An 18,419-nucleotide genomic window follows, 5' to 3' on the forward strand; every position below is an offset into this window, starting at 1 on the left:
GTTATGACACATTGTGGCCACCTGGAGGCAGTCTCCGTAATGCACGGAACATTCTGAGCTGTAGGCTACTCTTGCTAGTGTTGGTGCTGTTCTTTTCCCCATTGCTTTGCCCCGCTTTGCGAAAAACAGAAATCAGATTGGACAGAGATCTGCTTTGTTGTGGATCGAGAGGGTCAAAATAATTGAGTTTATCCACTGCAGTTATTGTCTGTGGTCCGAGGTCAGATAGGGTTCTGGAAGGCTTCACATCAGTCTATTTGCATTGAAGACATACGCCAAATGTTTCACTCTGCTGGAGCTTAGACTGACACAGACAGATATGTTTTTGCAAAGATGAATGGGGTCTGAGGTACTAAAACTTAATGTTAAAGTTAGAATTATTGTGTTAGGTCTCATACTTATGCTTAGCGATTCAAGTCATGTCACATGACACTGCTGTACAGAAAACAGCAGCCTACAGATACGTTACGATCCCGCAATCTGCACCCTTGGATTGTAATTATACACGTTGGATAAGAGGACAAATATAAATAGAATCTCTTTTTAGGATGGGAGTGTCCTGGCCATACTCCTAGTCTGCCTTTAATAACTGATATAAATGTACTTAATTTAGCACAAAGCTTTTCTCAATCAAGTAAGCTTTTGAACAAGGTCAACTTCCATGCTGTGAATACGTCTGATAGGTGTGATTTACTGGAACAAGACTGAGGGACGTTTCACGACAGGTCCTGGTCACATAAAGAAGGCACAGATGGTGGATAAGTTTCAAAGATAGATTCACCCCTACAGCTCACCTAGTTGAGTAGGTGCACCATGTACCAAGGCTGAGCTCTTACTGCTTTGGCCGTTTGCTGCAGATCATTCCTCCTCTTTTCTAACAACCCACTGTCAAAAGGACAAATATCTGAAATAAAGGTAGGGTCCAGATTTACAAGTCGATTTGAATGAGTGTAACAAGGATAGATCAGATAGATTGGGTTTAATTCAGACTACGGATTATTTTTCCACAAAAAAAGTGTGAACTTTGTTCCCTGCTGCTTGTGCTGGAGTCCTATTAGAAAAGGAACACTTAATAACGGCCCTGTGGTGGACCGGCAACCTGTTATTTTTGATCATGTTGATCAGTTTAGTTTCTACCAAGAGATGTCATTGATGTGCTCAGGGCACATCAGCAAGCCAGGTCATGACCAAAGTCAATGTTCAGTCTGGTCCCAAAGTGGTTGGTTTGTGGTGAAACGTATCTGGAGGCTGGACAGTGTGACATCTTCCCGTCTGATCCAGAGTCTGTAAAACTTTCCTTTAGTTCTAAACTTGTTTGGTGAGGTTTAGGCACAGAAGTCTCCTCATAGTCATGGCATATTAAAGAAACGATAGGTCTTCAGGAATTCTTTTCTGCTGTAAATGCGGTGTTTATTTTCTCATGTGCCCGAAACAAATCAAACAAAAAAAGTTGAGTGAGTGTCATGTGTAATGCCCTAACATCTGCTTGGATTAGTCTTTATGTCCATATAGCCTAAGGGGAATGTGCTCAGCTTGCAACCGCATCAATTGATTCAGACCACAACAAATTAATAACAGTGTATTGCTCTTTTGTGCAGTCTTTTACAAGCAGCTTCCTAGTAGTTAAGAGTAGTCTTAATCCTCCTGTCACCATTTCCTGCGATTGCACCGCATCTGCAGTGCTTCCAATGAGTGTAAACAAATCAAACTCATGTTCTCATTTCTTTCCCACAGGAAGCCAGCTTTAGCCCGTGCACAGTCTTTGTCTTTCTGTCATGTAAATATTGTCAAACAAAGCAAGATTTGCCAGAGGAGCAGCCAGGGGTTATGTCCTACCTCTACTTTCCATCATCGTTGTGCTTCCAGTAAAATGCTGTAACATAACCTTGTTCACTTAATTCCTCCTTCCTCATTTGAAGCTTTGTTCAGAACAGTGTAGCTCAGCTGAACTGACTCTGTTCACTTTCATTGAGTACCGTTTTTCACAATCAGTTTTCCTATTCATGTCCCCTCGTTTAAAGGCAGTCATGTCCTTTTGCTGAAGTTGAAATATTTCCTCTTCAGCTTGAATTTTTTTCCTATCAAAGGGGTTTATTGTGAAGTTTACTACTTCAGATTCAGGGTCAGGTAGGAGACAGAGGGTGTATCTTGAGCAGACAGACTAAAATTACAATACTGGGCTATATGATTAAGAAATGATTGGACTTGGCTTAAGTTCAACTGACTTTACAGCAAAAGCATTTTGTGTTTGCAGATTTTTCAGCTGACCTTAACAGGACAAGATTACAGTAATATAATGTGGATTATCTGTTCATTTATTCTCAACACAGGTGTCTTCCTATTTAGGATCACTTGGGGCTGGAATCTATCCCAGCTGACAATGGTTGACAGCCAGAGTACACCCTCGACAGGTCTAACATATGATTAATTATAATGATGAAAGATCAAACAGAATAGTGCTTATCTGTTTTACTGATAAAGCGACAAACAGTAGGCTACCGTCGGCCATTTCAGTCTTTTTCTCTATAACAAAGGATACTTTCTGTTTACATTAAAATAGTAGATTCCTCCTGGAGTTTTTGCTCAAAAGCCCTTTGACAGGTGGACCTCAGGAGGAGTCCGAATCACCATTGCACAAATGAATGCATAAAATAATGCTATGTTATTGTTCATCCATCATATTTTATGCTCCAAATATTGCATTAAGCTAATGCATCAAATCATTTGATGGTATCCATTAAAAACTGTTTGACAAAGGGTAGGAAAATTAAAAAGATTCTCAGCAGGTAATTGAATGGATCAGGAGCAAAATAACAGCCAATCAGATTAAGGACTAACTTCCCAGTCAAGAAAAGCCTTCATTGTCATTTTTTGCTCTGTTAAATCAAGAAATTTCTCTTCGTCTGATATGAAATATGCTCTTACGGTAAGTAGCCTAAAGGGCACTTGATGGTCTGAACAAATGTCTACAAACCCACAGCTTGGAGTCTGGCTCGATGAATTCTTAAGATTGTGAGCATGCAGATCTCAACTCTCCCGTCATTATGACGGACAGTCAGATCCTGCCGTACTTCCTCAATCTCACAACAAACGAAGACATGAGTGTAATACAGAGGCTATAAAGTGTCCGAACTAAAGAATGTGTTTTTAGAGCTTTTCTCTCAATTAAAGTACAGCAATACAAGGAGAAGCAGTCACCTTGAGCTTATTTTGTGAGTGTTATCAAACTGCAGTGTCGTGATTTTGGATAAAGGCTGTTTCCTTGAAAATTGTATGGAATCGAGCATTGTAAGATTGCCTAGCCTTGTCCTTTCTTTGCAATACCCAAATGAAAAGCCAATTAAAAGAATATAAATGTTTTGTGTTTTGTTTCTCCACTGCTAATATCTCCCCAAAGAAAGTGATGTAGTGTCTTTTATTTGGCTTTGAAGATATGAGTAGATGGATCCCAGGGATGGGATAGTAAGTGGCGGTCTTAACAATGACACACTGAAACAAAAATGACCAAAGCTGTAAGAACAGATAAGCATTTGAGACTTCCAGTTTACCACCATTTGCTTTAGTTTAACAAATATCCATTCATTCATTTTCTATGTCGTCTTTGTCCAATTCAAGGCCCCAAGGGGACTGGAACTTATCCCAGGTACGAAAGGTATTATACACCCAGGACGGGTTGCCAGACCATTATAGGGCCAAGACAAACAACCATGCTCACTCCTATAATGGTCAACTTGGAATCGTCAGTTAATCTGGCATGTGTGTCATTGGACTGTAGGAGGAAGCCAGCATGCCCGAGAAAACCTCTTCACAGCAATGTTGCCTCCTGCAAGGTGACAGAACTAACCACCAAACCACCAGGTAGTAAACAGCTAAAACAAATAAAAATCGAAACAAACTCTCTCTGTAATCATTCTTGGGTAGGATTTTGCGTGAGATTCAGACACATTGTAGAGGCTGGGACGAGACAAATTGCTGTCTGGCTGTTAGGCCACAGCAAATAAGGAAGATTGATGCAAAAATTATGATCAACTGTGGGAGGAATGCATCCTACCAAGTTAACCTATATTAAACCAAAAAAGGAAACAAAGAAACTAAAACATAACACAATGATGTGGTCTCAGTAGTAGAGCGAGCCACATTTTTTGGGAAAATATGGATCTTGTATAACTTATGTTTAGAGACACTAGCCACCTGCCATCACCACAAATACAAATACCCTAGGGGTCGGCAACACAAAACACATACACACACAAAGCAGGAGCCCAAGGACAAAGTCTGGGGCCGTCACATGATGGGCATGCTCATCTTTTTTCCCCTAAATGTGTCGTTTGTGGCCAAAGAAGAAATTTGAATTAGTTTGACTGAACCATTGCCTACAGGTAGTTACAAAGTGACAAGGTGAGAAGGGTTCATCTTGTGAATCCTGGTTCTCTTGTAACTGTAGGTGCATTGTATCATTAGCACAGCAATATCTTTGTTTGTTTGTTTTTGTTAATTGTCAGTTTGATTTTAGAGCTCCTCAAATGACAGAAACTCTTTTTTTAAAGTCAAAACATACATATTCAATTATCAATGTAGAATTCAACATCATCTGTGATTAAGTTTTAAGTGTTGGATGAGGATAAGCAGCCCTGCTGTTGGTTGCAAATCCACGTCTGACGGTTTGTCCAATTAGTTGCCCTCCTCTGCTTAGCAGTGAACGATCCAGCAATCAATTCTTGGCTCAGCTTCTTTTTTTTCCCACTTCTGCAGAGAAGGAAGAATCTTCCCACTCTGCACACACAGAAGTGCCACTCCTTGGTCTATCTTGGTTTTATATGCAGTTTAAGTGTCAAAAATCTCAAGACTCACCAGAGGCATTTTCAACTATTCATACCAAAGTTTTCTTGGTCTTAAGGCGTTAAATAATGCCTTTCGGGCAGCTCCTGCCATCTCTGAGATTCTCTTAAAATGTCTGTAGGACTCAAACACACACACTACTGCTTAGAATTTACAATTGAGGAGTTGAAATTTAAAAAAAAAAAATCAGTCTCCATGCAGTTAAAGTTGTGATTATTTTGCGTAAATGTCTCTGACAAAGTACCTCACTTGTTCTCAGTCCCTATGAGACTCTTTTTCACAAGAACAGTAATGGCACCATGCATTGTAGGCCCATTTGAAAATAATCAAAATGATTTGAATTGGTCATTTATGAAACCGTTGATAAGGAAAACAAGTGGGACAGACCGACCCGATGCCAGATGGTGAGAGAAATCAATAGAGCGGAGCAGCTGAAGAGATCTGTGAGAATCAAATAGGAGGAACTTGTTTCACTTTTTCCTCAATGATGCTTCAGTCAGTCGATTTCTCTTCACCCATTCGTCCAGCACTGTCTAGTGTTCTCTCTTTCACCTAATCCACCTTTCTCTGAACTCATACCATCACTTTTTGCAGGCACTCCAATGCTCCTCACTACTCTATCCATCACCTCAGCCTTCTGTCTCTCATCCTTTTACAGCCAGACGGCTTTGAAAGGGATGAAAGGTGAGGAAGAGTATTCCTCATTCAGTCTCACGGAAGAGAGAACACAGATATGTTCTGTGGGCAAACGTCACTCGATGTTTGCGCTAGGAGGACATCCAGTCTGACTCAGCTGTAAAGCATTGCATTAAGCCTTCTGCTTCTATCAATGAATCAAGATTAAAACCATCTCTGCTCTTATCTGACAAACTGAAATAGTTAAAGAATATCTTTATGATGAACAAGGTAAATAATCTGAATATTAACTTTGTCCTGCTCACATAGAGTTAATTTTAGTTTAATCTTTTGAGAACTAGACTCAGAGTGTTAGGATGGTAGCCAATTGTTTTCAGCAAAAATGGTCAAATTGTCCCTTTGGAACCGAAACAATATGAGCACTGGGGTCATTTTATTTCTGAGCTGTCTGCTTTCTCTACACACGTGAAAAGCCTGAAAAGTATTTCCCTCCCAGAAAACAACAATAAAACATTGCTCTTTTTGTTTGTGTGTAATGGCACTACCGAACAACAGTGCACCATATTTGCAGTTGCATTTTGATTGACATTTTAAAAGCATATTGAGCCAAATAATGACAAATCAAGATTCTTCATGTCAATCTTTACAGTTGGAAAAAAAACAAAGAAACAGTAAGATTTTTGATTAACAAGTAATACTTTTGCACATATTGCCTTTTGCAATTCATGTGAAGCACTAAAAGACTTGTTTATCTCCTCTTTATTTTACCTGTGTTTTCACCTATACATTTCTATATAGTTGAGCAGCAACAGTCAATACGTAGTCAGGGAAACATAATTATAAAGTCGGGGCTGATGCTGCTGTGAGTGTTCTTTTTAACCGCACAGCTGGAGACAGCTTGGTGTACAAAGCACACTGATCTTTAGTTTACTGCTGAATAAATAACTAATTAATTCATCAAAACACTTGGTTCCTTAAGGTGTGTGCCATGCAGAGACACACACATGAGACTTTGCACACAAATATGATGAAAGATGTGCGCTGATGTGACCGCCATCAAACTGTTTTTAAGACTCTCAGCGCACTGCAACATGATAAAAGACAAGCTAATAAGGGAATAAACTGATCAGCCACATCTGTCCCTCTGTTTATAGCCTGCCTCGTCACATCTTCACGGTACAGTTGAGCAAAAACCTCACCCTGTGACAGCAAACTGCAGTTGGATTATGTTTTCTGACACTGCGATGAATAATTTGTAATTAAAGTATAAAGAAAAAAGAAAATTGCAATTATGTTGAAACCATAATGAATTTACTGACCATTTGCACTGACTCAATTATGATAAAGGCAAGGCATCACACTACTTGGTCAAGACAACAGAAAGACTGTAATATCATAAAATACTAAGAGATTCTATGTGACTAAATGTATAACACTTTTACTCATTGAATAAGCTTCTTCCCTTAAGCAAACTACAGGTATGGTTGGATGGGCAATCTGGTCTCATGGTAAAACAGTGACATGCGGTACTGTACAAACATCTTGAGCCATCTCATCTCTCATTCGTTTATTTTTTATATTAAAAACAACAGAAAAAAGTAATAGCAGCCATTCATTGAAAAGTGAAAACATAGATGTAAATACAGTATAAAAGGCTAAAACAGAGTTTGTAAAGAAACTGAAAATCAATTTGTGGCATGACCACCGGAATTCTTAAACACAGCCTGAACCCTCACAGACAAGCTTTCTTTAAGAAGTCTTCAGGAATAGTTTCCTAGGATTCCTGAAGGATATTCCAAAGCTCTTCTTGTTGTTGGTGGTGTCTTGGCTGCCTTTTGTTCCGTGCCATGTTTTCAGCTGATAGCTCTTTGGGATTTAACTTGTTGGTGCAAAAATGCTATTTTATATCTGTCAAACTAAATTATCTTAGATATTTTTGAAGACTGCTGGTAACAAAATGCTCATAGATACTATTTCAAATTGGTTCTTTGCTAAGTTGTCTGTTATGTGTAGAGACATGGCTCATGCTTTGAATTGAGTGCTTGAACAGTGGATAAGTAAGTTATGGAAGCTAATTTGAAAACAATTTCCAGAGTTGGAAAACAAAAAACTAGACTGAGAAAACAAAAACAAAAAACAAACTAACCACAAGGCGAAACAGACTAATGAAGAACTGACTACAGCAAACACTTTAAAGATTGTAACAGCAAGACTCTGATAAAAACTGAGCTCAACAAAGGAGTCTATATACTGAGGGGGAACTAATGAGGAAGTGGCTGCAGCTGTGGCTGATTGAGTTGGAGACAGGTATGGAAGTTGAGCTGAAGACCAAACATGGAAACTGAAGATGCTAAGAGTAATGACAAAATCTAAACACGGGACTGAATGCATGGACAAAGTAAGCTTAACCAAGAACACATGACAAAAGATTAAGGAATGGTTACAGAGAAAAGACAAGAATACAAATAGAATAAACTCTAATTTAATCCAATGACTCAACAACACAAACAAGAGAGCAGATTAGAAACAAAACCCAGAAAAACCAAACCAAGACAAGAAAAAACAAATCAGAAGTCCTAAAATCCACCACACAGAAACACAACACTCAGCTTTTACGTGTTTATTCAAAAGAGAATTTTTCTTTTCAACATGTTAAACTGACAAGAATTTTGTTGAATAGTTTAAAGTGATTGAAGTAATTCTCTACAGCTTTAGTTTTTATTCTACTCTGGCCTTCATCTTTTTACATTTTAGCTCTTTGTATTCAGTTTGCAGACAGAAAAAAAACCCAATGGCAGGCATTCAAAAAGTTTGTCAGACTAGTAAACACAAAAGGTCCCACGCACACATGCAAACCAGACCTCTGTTAAGTGTTTGAAGTGTCTTATTTTTCTCCAAAGAGACACATTATCGGTATACATAGAAAGCCTCTGGTTAGCATCAGAGTCACTGACGCATCTGGCATTCTCATTCAGTTTTTAAACCAGTCAGTCCTCTTTGTGCCAGACTTGGACACACCGACACACTGTGCTATGCGACCTTGACACCGCTTGCATCCTGTCACCCACTTCCTTTTTTACAGTTTGATGCCACATTGTGAGTTGAATAATAAGCTTTGACATAGTTTGTGTCGGTCTTTCAGATATGAAACTCGCTGTATGCAGAGCAGGAAAGACATGTTCTAATCATTTAATTTATTCTATAAAACATTGTTGTCTGGCATTGGAGGACAATACTGTAGTACTACATCGACCCAGAGGGATTCAATGATTTGGCAGCGTGGTTACACAATAATATAGCTGAAAAATGGTTTTGGAAGAATGGAAGCCATGGTCTGGTCTGATAAGTTTATTTCTGTTCTGAAATACAACGGATCTTCTCGAAGGCTTTATTAGTTTTCTAGAATGTATTCAATAAAACTTGACAGCTTGATGTGAAACAAAAGACAAAATGCATCAGTTTCAATTTACAGTCATTGGATGAAGTGAAAGCAGGTAGAATTCACATCCTGCAGATGTATGACTCAGCAAACATGTCATGATATTACAGCTATTTATTGGGCTCATACAGTGATTGTCAGTGTTTTTTTTGTTTTTGTTTTGTGTAACATCCTGTTCTTATCCTGCACAGCAACAACCTTGCTTTCTGTGGCAACCGGTCAAGAATTTATGATTTGGAAAAAGCTGTTTGGGTTGAGATTCTAACTATTTTCTGGATACAGGTTGCAGCTATGAGATAGGACAAACATTGGAAAATGTTGTCCTCTGCTTTTATGACTATTGAATCCAACTCCACTTGATATTGTTCAAACCCCAAACACAACATTACCACCACACCACCTTGATGAAAGAAAACTCTTATCTGCTTATATTTAAGTGTCCGTTTACATGAAAAAAGAGAAAACTTCTATGAGGCTCTTTTTGGTCAATTTTAAGCTACATTCAGGGGGTAGGTAGCTGTATTGTAGAGAAGAGATTTTGGACTGAGCTGTTTTCCATCACCAAGTGAATGGCTTTGCACTGATGCGTCCTAATCACCAGACAAATATCAGAACAGTTTTTTTCCCCTTTAATTCTACAAATTGAATACTGTAGTGATTATTGACAATAACTGAAAAACAATCAATCAATCTATCTTTATTTATGTGACACTTTTTTCTTGCAAAATGCAGCTGAGAGGGCTTTCTCAAAACAAGAAAAGAACTTAAGCAAGCAATAAAAGCATCAAAATCAGCAAACTGAACTTCTCCTCTGAATCTCACCAGGTTCTTCTTCCTTTTACTGTGGTAAACACATAATAATCACCTCAACTTTGCTTTAACGTAGTGTCTGCTGCGGTGCACCAAGGCTGATGTGTAAAATGAGAATGACAGCTCACACATGAAAAGGCATATTTGTTGAGGTGCAAAACCGCAGCTTTTACTGTTATCAGCAGGTTATAAGAGGAAATCTATTACGAGGTGGATTCAACCAGCAAGATCTGACCTTTTAATTCTTTTCTCACCCTCTGAATCAGAGAACGTGTTCATTTGAGTAAAGTTTAACTGAAGTGTGACCTTCCAGAAACAGCACAGCGCTACAATCAAAGCTGCCTAACCTGTGAAACTTCGCTATATGAAACTGAGCATCAGCTCTGATTTTAGAAAGCCATTCACCCAACGAAAACCCCTCTTCTTTTGTACATCTCTTCACTGACATACGAGCACTAAGGCATATGACATAAACTTGTTATCAATAACAAGTCAAAGGGTCAAATTTACTTTATGATACACAATACAATAATACTTGTGCAATAAGGCATCAGGATCTACAGGAGTTGGGCAGAAAAAAAGGACAGGGGTGATATTTTGAACCATATATTTTCTTTCACAAGCAAAAAGGTGCTCTTAAGAACGAAGCAGGGGGGTGGATGGCAAAGAACTGAATTGATTCTGATTTGACAACTGTGCTTTCACTTCTGGTTTATGTTCAGTCAATAATTTTACTAAAACACTTTTATAACTTACTCATTTGGGTTTAGGAAATAAAATTACCTGGTCAGGGCTAAAATACATTCTTTTTGCAGTGCCAATTGCCACCTTGAAGGGAACTGTTTTGGTTGTCATCTTGGTAACAGGTCAATTTATCAACTCTATCAACACTTTATGATGTGATAGAGACCAGAGAGTATTGAAATACTGTGTTGAGAAGTCATATAACTGCAGCCACTAAAGTGAATGCAGAGCTAAACCAACACATTGCCATAACAGTATTAACCATAGTTCATTAAAAGCTCAAGGCAAGGCCATTTTATTTGTAGAGCACAGTCCGCACACAAGGCAATTCAAAGTACTTTACAGCTACATAAAATCACAAGAAGGTAATAAAATCATTCCATAAAAAACATAAAGAATAATCATTAATTAATTAATTTAAAAGTGAAGAGTGCAGATAAAATACTTTCAGGTGTCATATGCACAGCTAAATAGAACTGTTTTCAGCCTGGATTTAAACATTGTCAGAGTTTAGGCCTGTCTCACATCGTCAGGAAGACTGTTCCAGATTTTAGGGGCATAAAACTGAAACGCAGCCTCACCTTGTTTAGTCCTGACTCTGGGCACCAGCAGGAGACCCCTCCCTGAGGTTCTCAGAGCCCGAGTTGGTTCATATGGCTTTAACATGTCAGAGATGTACTTTGGCGCTTGACCGTGAAGAGACTTGTACACGAGCAGAGCTGTTTTAAAGTCTATTCTCTGAGCAACAGGAAACCAGCGCTGCCATAGAAGAACTGTCAATGCCAAACCTTTTCTTTCCCCACACCAATTTAGAAAAATATGTAAAATAGTGCAAATATCACCATAAGTGGTGATTCACATTGCTTCCTTGTTCACAGCGATGGACAACACCCAAAGAAGCCCTTTGTCCCAGTTGTCTAAAAAGAGAGATGTGTTTTGTTTTGTTTTGTTTTTCACACAGCCTCTTTTTTTCCATTAACACACATTTAATTGATTATTCAACTCTTGGAATGTGGAGGCTTATTTTCACCAGCATGATGGTTTCCTCTATTCTCCTGTGTACTTAAAACTTCATTAGTGTTGTCTAGAGATGTTATAATGAGGCTTCTGTTCCTTCCTTTCTTTCATGGACCATGATTTATCACTAATTATGCTGGCTGAACCCAGACAAAATCTACTCCCACATGAATTTCCCTTCTGTCAATGTTGCTGTTGTGAACAGTTGAAAACATGTTGGAAATAAAGAAATGTCAGAAACACAACCTCTTCCTGTCAGCTTTCAGTACATTGTAAGTTTGTGACAAGAACAAAGCAGATTAGTCATCTTTGTAGATAAACTTAATGCTGAAAATCAATAATGATTACATAATCTCAATCCTCAAAAGTGCATAGGAAAAGCCTTGGTATGCTGTCCATTAGATAGTATGTAAAAGACAGTATACAAAAAGTACCAGGATGGCTGCTGCATCCAGACACATTTTCAAGTATCTAAGCAAACTCCCAACAAGCACACTTTACCAAACATTCTCAACCACAATCCTCTGCACAGTGAAGGATACTTCTTATAATGTACAACGTAATGTCTTGCATGAATACAAGTTAACTGTTGACTAAGGTATTTCTAATATTTACTTCTACTTTCTGATAAATTCACTGTCAAAGCTATTCTTACTAGACAGTAACAATGTCAGTCCGGTTTTATTTCGGGCGGTGAGCTCCTGCCATGATTCTGCAAATGAGTCCTGCTTCTATAGGATACTGTAGGTTAAATAAACAGTCCTGTAGTAGTAGTGTTTCTTGCAGTAACTACTGGAATAACACATATATGTACAAAATAAAGATGCAGCTGATTTTAGCTGTTTTATCTGTTAATAGATGGAAATACAGTCACATGTCACATCTTGAACATAAAGTGTTAATATAGTGTAGGTTCTGGCCATTAAATAGTCATTCAAATACATTTAGAGACAAGGTGCATTGCATCACGTTTGTCATCCGATTTAGCTGCAAATTTCACAGGCAAACACCTCATTTTCTTATTCATGATACCATTAAAGCATAAATCTAACCATATTTCTTCATCATTCTCAAAAAAGCAAAGAATGATGTTTTTTCAAAGAGCCTTTGAGCAGAGTCACACTGACAATGAACTATTCAGCTGGCTAAGTGCGAGTCTTTACATGAGTTGAATTTATAGTTCCATTATCTGCTATTAGAAGAAACATTTCTGCATAATGAGCGTCCAAAGGCATAGATAGATCAATTCTGCAGCGGGGAGCTGGAACACAAGCCTACCACAGAACACAACATCTGATATAAACTGTGTATTTCTGATACATTAGTATTATGTATAATAGAGCAGAGAGATTTGTTAAATGATAGTATTAACTTAGAGGCACATGTACCAAAGTGTGTAAATGCAGCACATATTTGGGGAACAGTGCTTGTTTTCTACTTTACTGCTCAGAGGGAAATAATGTATCTCTCCATCACTTTTTATGTTGCAGCTGTGGTTAGGATTATTTTTAATGAAGAAGGATCATCTATCAAACTAAATTTAGTGTATACTCATCAACATTACACTTTATACCTAATAATGATAACACTAATTATAATAACAATAATGATAATAATGTGTCTAAGTGGGGCCAAATAATTCATCTAAAAACTAAGACATCCTTGCCTTTATTCTCCACATCTTTCCAACTTCTGACTCCCTGCTACTGTGTGATGGAATGTCTCTAAGGCCTCTTTCCATGGCCTGCTCCTGGGGTCCTGTCTGGTGTGGTAGACCACATCCTGTATTGCTCTTGTGCAAGGTTCCTGTTCCTGACATGAAAAAAATACAAAGCCAATCCCACAGGGAAATTACAATGTTCTAATACTTCTTTTTCCTTTTTTTCATCATAAGTTTTAGTTGAGGACAGTTATTGCTGCCTCCTGTACTTTTTTGCTGCTATGATTAGTGTCTCTGTGCTGTTTTTCAGACCAGTCTTTTCTAGCCGCTGATAGAACTTTTGATTAGTCGACTCTTGAGTCTGTCAGTGCATGCTGTGAAGGATCTAATCCTTCCAATCATGGTTCCTCCTCTCCCTCCCTGGGCTTCAGCTGCCAGAGGCTGCTATCAAAAACACAGACAAATCTGACTACACACATGAGCTGTTTGTCTACAGACTGTTTGCTCGCATAATCTTTCATTGTTATTTACATCTGCTCTGGTGCATTTACTGTTTGTTAGTAGAGTCATTAGAGCCTCGATTTAGTTTGAATGGAATGCCACAAATATACAGCATTAACTCTCTCCAGTCTACAGAGTTTCATTCAGTTTTGTATTTCCATCACTGAAGCCCATTATCCCTATGTGATATGCATTGCATACTGTTCTGTAAACAGAAGAACCTCCAGATAATGAGAAATACCAGCATGGGTCAAAGCTTTGATAACATCCCTTTGAATTTCATGGTTTTCCAGGCTCATTTCACATCATTTTACAGATAAGCAGAGTTTTGGCCAGCCTTTTGCGGTACATGGGTGTGATGTTTCACAAAAAAAAAAAACACAGGAGAGAGACAGGGCGGAGGCTAGAATGTAGACGCGTCTCTCGCAAACTCCGACAAGGTCGTTTTTTAAAACTTAAAGGGATAGTTCGCCCCAGCACGCTGTACACTCCTCGCCTCATCCCAGATGTGTAATGTGTTCACAGCCCAAGTCTCGAGAACCTGCTTTCTCAAAAAAAAAATCCAGGAGTTCATTAGACACCTTGACCAAGAGCTGCTGTCCCGTGCCGAGCAGCTCCAGAGTTTACCGGCCAGCTCCCAGAATGCCTCGAAGTCCGCCGCGTCCATGTTTGGTCAGATGAAAACACTTAGCTTGGTTCGGCATGAAGACGTGGCGTGAATGTGCAAGGATCTGACCCTGTGCATGGGGAAATCTGGAAACTAATTACTGTGGAGGGCGATTGGTGAGTGCAGCTGATGGGGAAAACACAGGTGAGGGAAGGGAAGTAAGTCTGACAGTTACAGGGCAGTAGAAAGACTGAGGTGGCATAGCATGGCAAAAACTAAAAACAAGACTTAATGCTAAAACTTAACAAAACTAAGATATGAACAACTAAAACATGGTAAAACTAAGAACTTAAACAGACACTAAAAACGTGGCAAAAACCCACAGACATGACATTTTTCTAAGAACAATAAGCTAATAATCTGTTTTTTGTTGTGTGTTTAGAGCTCTGGTGTCTCAAGATGATACAGATCAAACATACAGATGTTTCTGATGCTCTATACCAGGGGTGTCAGGGTCTGTGTTTTCGGTTCATGGTTTATTTTGATAGTTTTGTCTGCTTCCTGTTTTATTTTCCTTCACTTCCTGTTGTGCGTCATTTTAGGTTTCTTGACTCCCGTGATGTCTGATTGCCCATTGTTTTCACCTGTGTTCTGTTTATTTATACCTTTGCTCCCCAGTGTGTCATTGTCAGATTGTCTGTGCATTTTGCTAGCTTTCCGGCGTTATTACTTCTCGAAATATTGATTGCATTCCTGGTTATCACGACTCTTCGCCCGTTTTCTGGATTACCCCTTTGCCTAGCGATTTTTGTACCTTTGCATTACTGACTGCCCTCCCGTGTACCGACTTGGAATAAACTCCATTTTACTTCTACCTCGTCTGTCTCTGGTCTGCTCTGTGGGTCCACTGTCTGTCTGGTCACGACAGTACAATCTGACCAAGACCATGGACCCCGCAGTACCAGATTCTTTCCGGGAGGCGTTGAAGACCCAAGCTCAGTGGCTCCGCATGCAGGAGGAACAGATGGCCTCCTTAAGGCAGGAGCTAGCCGACTCCAACAAGCGCCAAGAAGCGGCGTTTGCCACATTGTCCACCCAACTCAGCGACTTGAGGGTCGGTCAGCAGCAAGGGGAACCCACCGGGCTCCTTCAGCCGGAACGCGGTGGCCCGCGCACCTCCCCGACACCGGCTCACTTACAGCTATCCAACCCCGAGAGGTTTTCCGGTGAGTCTGGCGACTGCAGACCCTTTCTGACTCAATGTGAACTTCATTTTGAGTTTAATGCAGCCGCATTCACCTCCGATCGCAGCAAGATAGCCTACATGATTTCCTTTTTGTCCGGTCGGGCCAAGCACTGGGCCACGGCCGAGTGGAATCGCCGGTCAGCCATTTGCAACTCTCTGCCATTATTTGAGAAAACGTTCACTCAGATTTTTCAGACTGTTATTCCCGGTCGTGAGGCTGCTAAAGCCCTAGTTTCCTTGCGTCAAGGAAGACGCAGTGTTATGGACTTTGCTGTCGAGTTCCGAACATTAGCAGCTGACAGTGGGTGGAATCAGCTCGCGTTGGGGGATGCATTCTTTAATGGTCTTTCTGACCGCATCAAGGACTCATTAACTCCTTTGGATCTACCCACTGAATTAGACGCATTAATTTCTCTGGCTGCTAAAATAGATAAGAGAATGTTGGATCGTGACCAGACCAGGGGTTTCCCCCCGGACCGTTACCCCGCCGCCCATTCATCCAGGAGCTTTCCACCTCGACATGCATCTACGCCCGTTCTCCCACCTACGACCACCGCCAGCAGTGACACTTCGGAGCCCATGCAGATTGGACGCACCCGACTCTCTCCTGAGGAACGCCTTCGTAGACGCAATGAGGGAAGGTGCATCTACTGTGCTCAGATGGGACATTTCCTGGCTAACTGCCCCGTGCGGCGCAGTGGGGCGACTCATCAGGCTTCAGTGAGGGTATGTAGCTCTGCCAGTGTTGTGGAGAAAATGAGTCGAATCACGCGTTGGTCAGCCGTTCCATTGGGGAGTTTATTGAACAAACTGTCACAGCAAATATGCATACAGAATGTACAAAATGTCCGACGAGCTCATCTTGTGACACCCTTTTATACCGTTTTATCATAACAAGTGTACGTGGCTCTCTCCGAAGGCGCCTAATGTTAAACAACTCTTCTAACTATCAACAATATTCATCTGAACCAGTCAGCAAGGCACACGATGTAACTAGGCCAGAAGTCATGAGAATGTCATGCCATCCTTCTCCCACATAGTCCCCCCTGAAATCACTTATCAGTGATTTAATAAAGAAATAATCTAAAATGAAAGAAAATCATCCCACATAGTTAATTAAGAATTAATTAACATAATCAACACTAAATCATCCTAATAATTCTACAATATCAATCAACGGGACCATTTTGAATAAATGAAAAGGAATATATATATATATATATATATATATATATATGTGTACTCGAATCACATTAAATGATTAAATTAAATCAAACGATATTGAATTCAACAACACTACACGTTTTACATTGCCATCACACTTGTCCACTGTTCGCAGTGCATAGGTGCGAAAAACCCACCGGCTGCTACTTTCGTAACTCATGTTCTTATCTTGGGAAAACTCACCTATGGCCCCACCCCACTGGCGACCGACCACTTTACCAAGGTCGCACTCCGAACAGTTGACTAACACAACTGGCAATGCACATATTAGTGATCAGTTCTGATTGATAATACACATAGACTGAATACACCACCATCAAATCAGTTAATCACCGTTTTGTACCAAGTACAATACACAAAATTATTGATTATCACACAACAATGGTAATAAAATGCAATGTAATGCAGCTCTTCCAGTCCCGTCCCATCTCCCGTACTCTGGTGTCGTCTGCTTCTGGCCGAACATCCGTCCGGCTGGGTCTGGAACTGCTAAGCTAACTCTGGGAGGAGAGGTCGCCAGTACGTCACTCCCAATCAAAGAGATCTTCAGCATCTCTTCTCCCTATCAGACTATACTTGGTTCCACACCCTAGGAAAGAATCTTGTGAACCGTCCGTTGGTAACCTTCATTCGTTGACCCGCTCTCCCATGCACTGGTCCTCAGATCTGGTCTCGCATGGTCATCTGCCTCCCGATTCCTTCCGCTGTTTGTTCGAACATCACTTGCAGCAAACACCTTCTCAGAATGGGTATAATGCAACACACCAATAGGGAAACCATTCTCACTATCAACAATATTGCTATTCCCACTTTAACTGTCATCGCTCCCCCTTCTCCCAAAATCCCAAACAGACCAGTCCACCACCATTCACCTCCACCAGCATCACACGTCAGCTCCTCTCTCCGTTCTCTGATCTTCTTCACGGCCGTTGTAACCGTTCCATGAGCTGCAGTGTTCCCGGGTATAAATGTACACCATTTTCCCCAACCATCTGGCACACACCATTTTCCCTTCTAATATCCATTCTAAACCTTGCCTGTTCTACCAAGCCATCATCCTCGTCTCATGTAGTTGTTCTCCAAAGCCTGCAAACCCTTCACTCGTGTAGTCACAAATCCTCTGTTGGTTGTATTATATGTAATTAATCCACTCACCATTTTGTTAAATATGATCCACGGCAAAATAGACTCAAATCCAGCTGCAATCTCCCTGCGTGCTTTGAGCTCAAAAGGAATCCCTCCCGGCTGCCCTATTGCATCCAAGTAAACGTGCTTATCCCTGATGTAGCCATCACTAGATCTTTAACTCTCCCTTTTTCCACATCCAAACCTTGCATCTCGTTTACCTTGTCATACACTAACAACCGATGTCTTCCTCCTCACCAGTGCCCAAAGACCTATCCACCTGTGTCTGATCCCCAAAAAGATATAGCGTTAAAATGCTCATTTCTATATTTTCACAATTTGATCCAAATAAATAAATCCTAATAAATATTGGTTTTATTTAACAGTAGTATTACCTACGTGAGTTCCAAAAGCATTCAAACTCACCATCGTAATCTGCTCTATAATCAGTAGGAGGCCCATCCTGTGATGTACTATGATTAAATTCCGCACAAGAAGACTCCAATCTGTGGCCCTTCCTTATTTTGAAAATAACTATGTAATTTATCTGGCCCAAACATTGATCTGCACT

This window comes from Odontesthes bonariensis, chromosome 2 (genome assembly GCF_027942865.1).
Source record: "Odontesthes bonariensis isolate fOdoBon6 chromosome 2, fOdoBon6.hap1, whole genome shotgun sequence".
NCBI lineage: Eukaryota > Metazoa > Chordata > Actinopteri > Atheriniformes > Atherinopsidae > Odontesthes > Odontesthes bonariensis.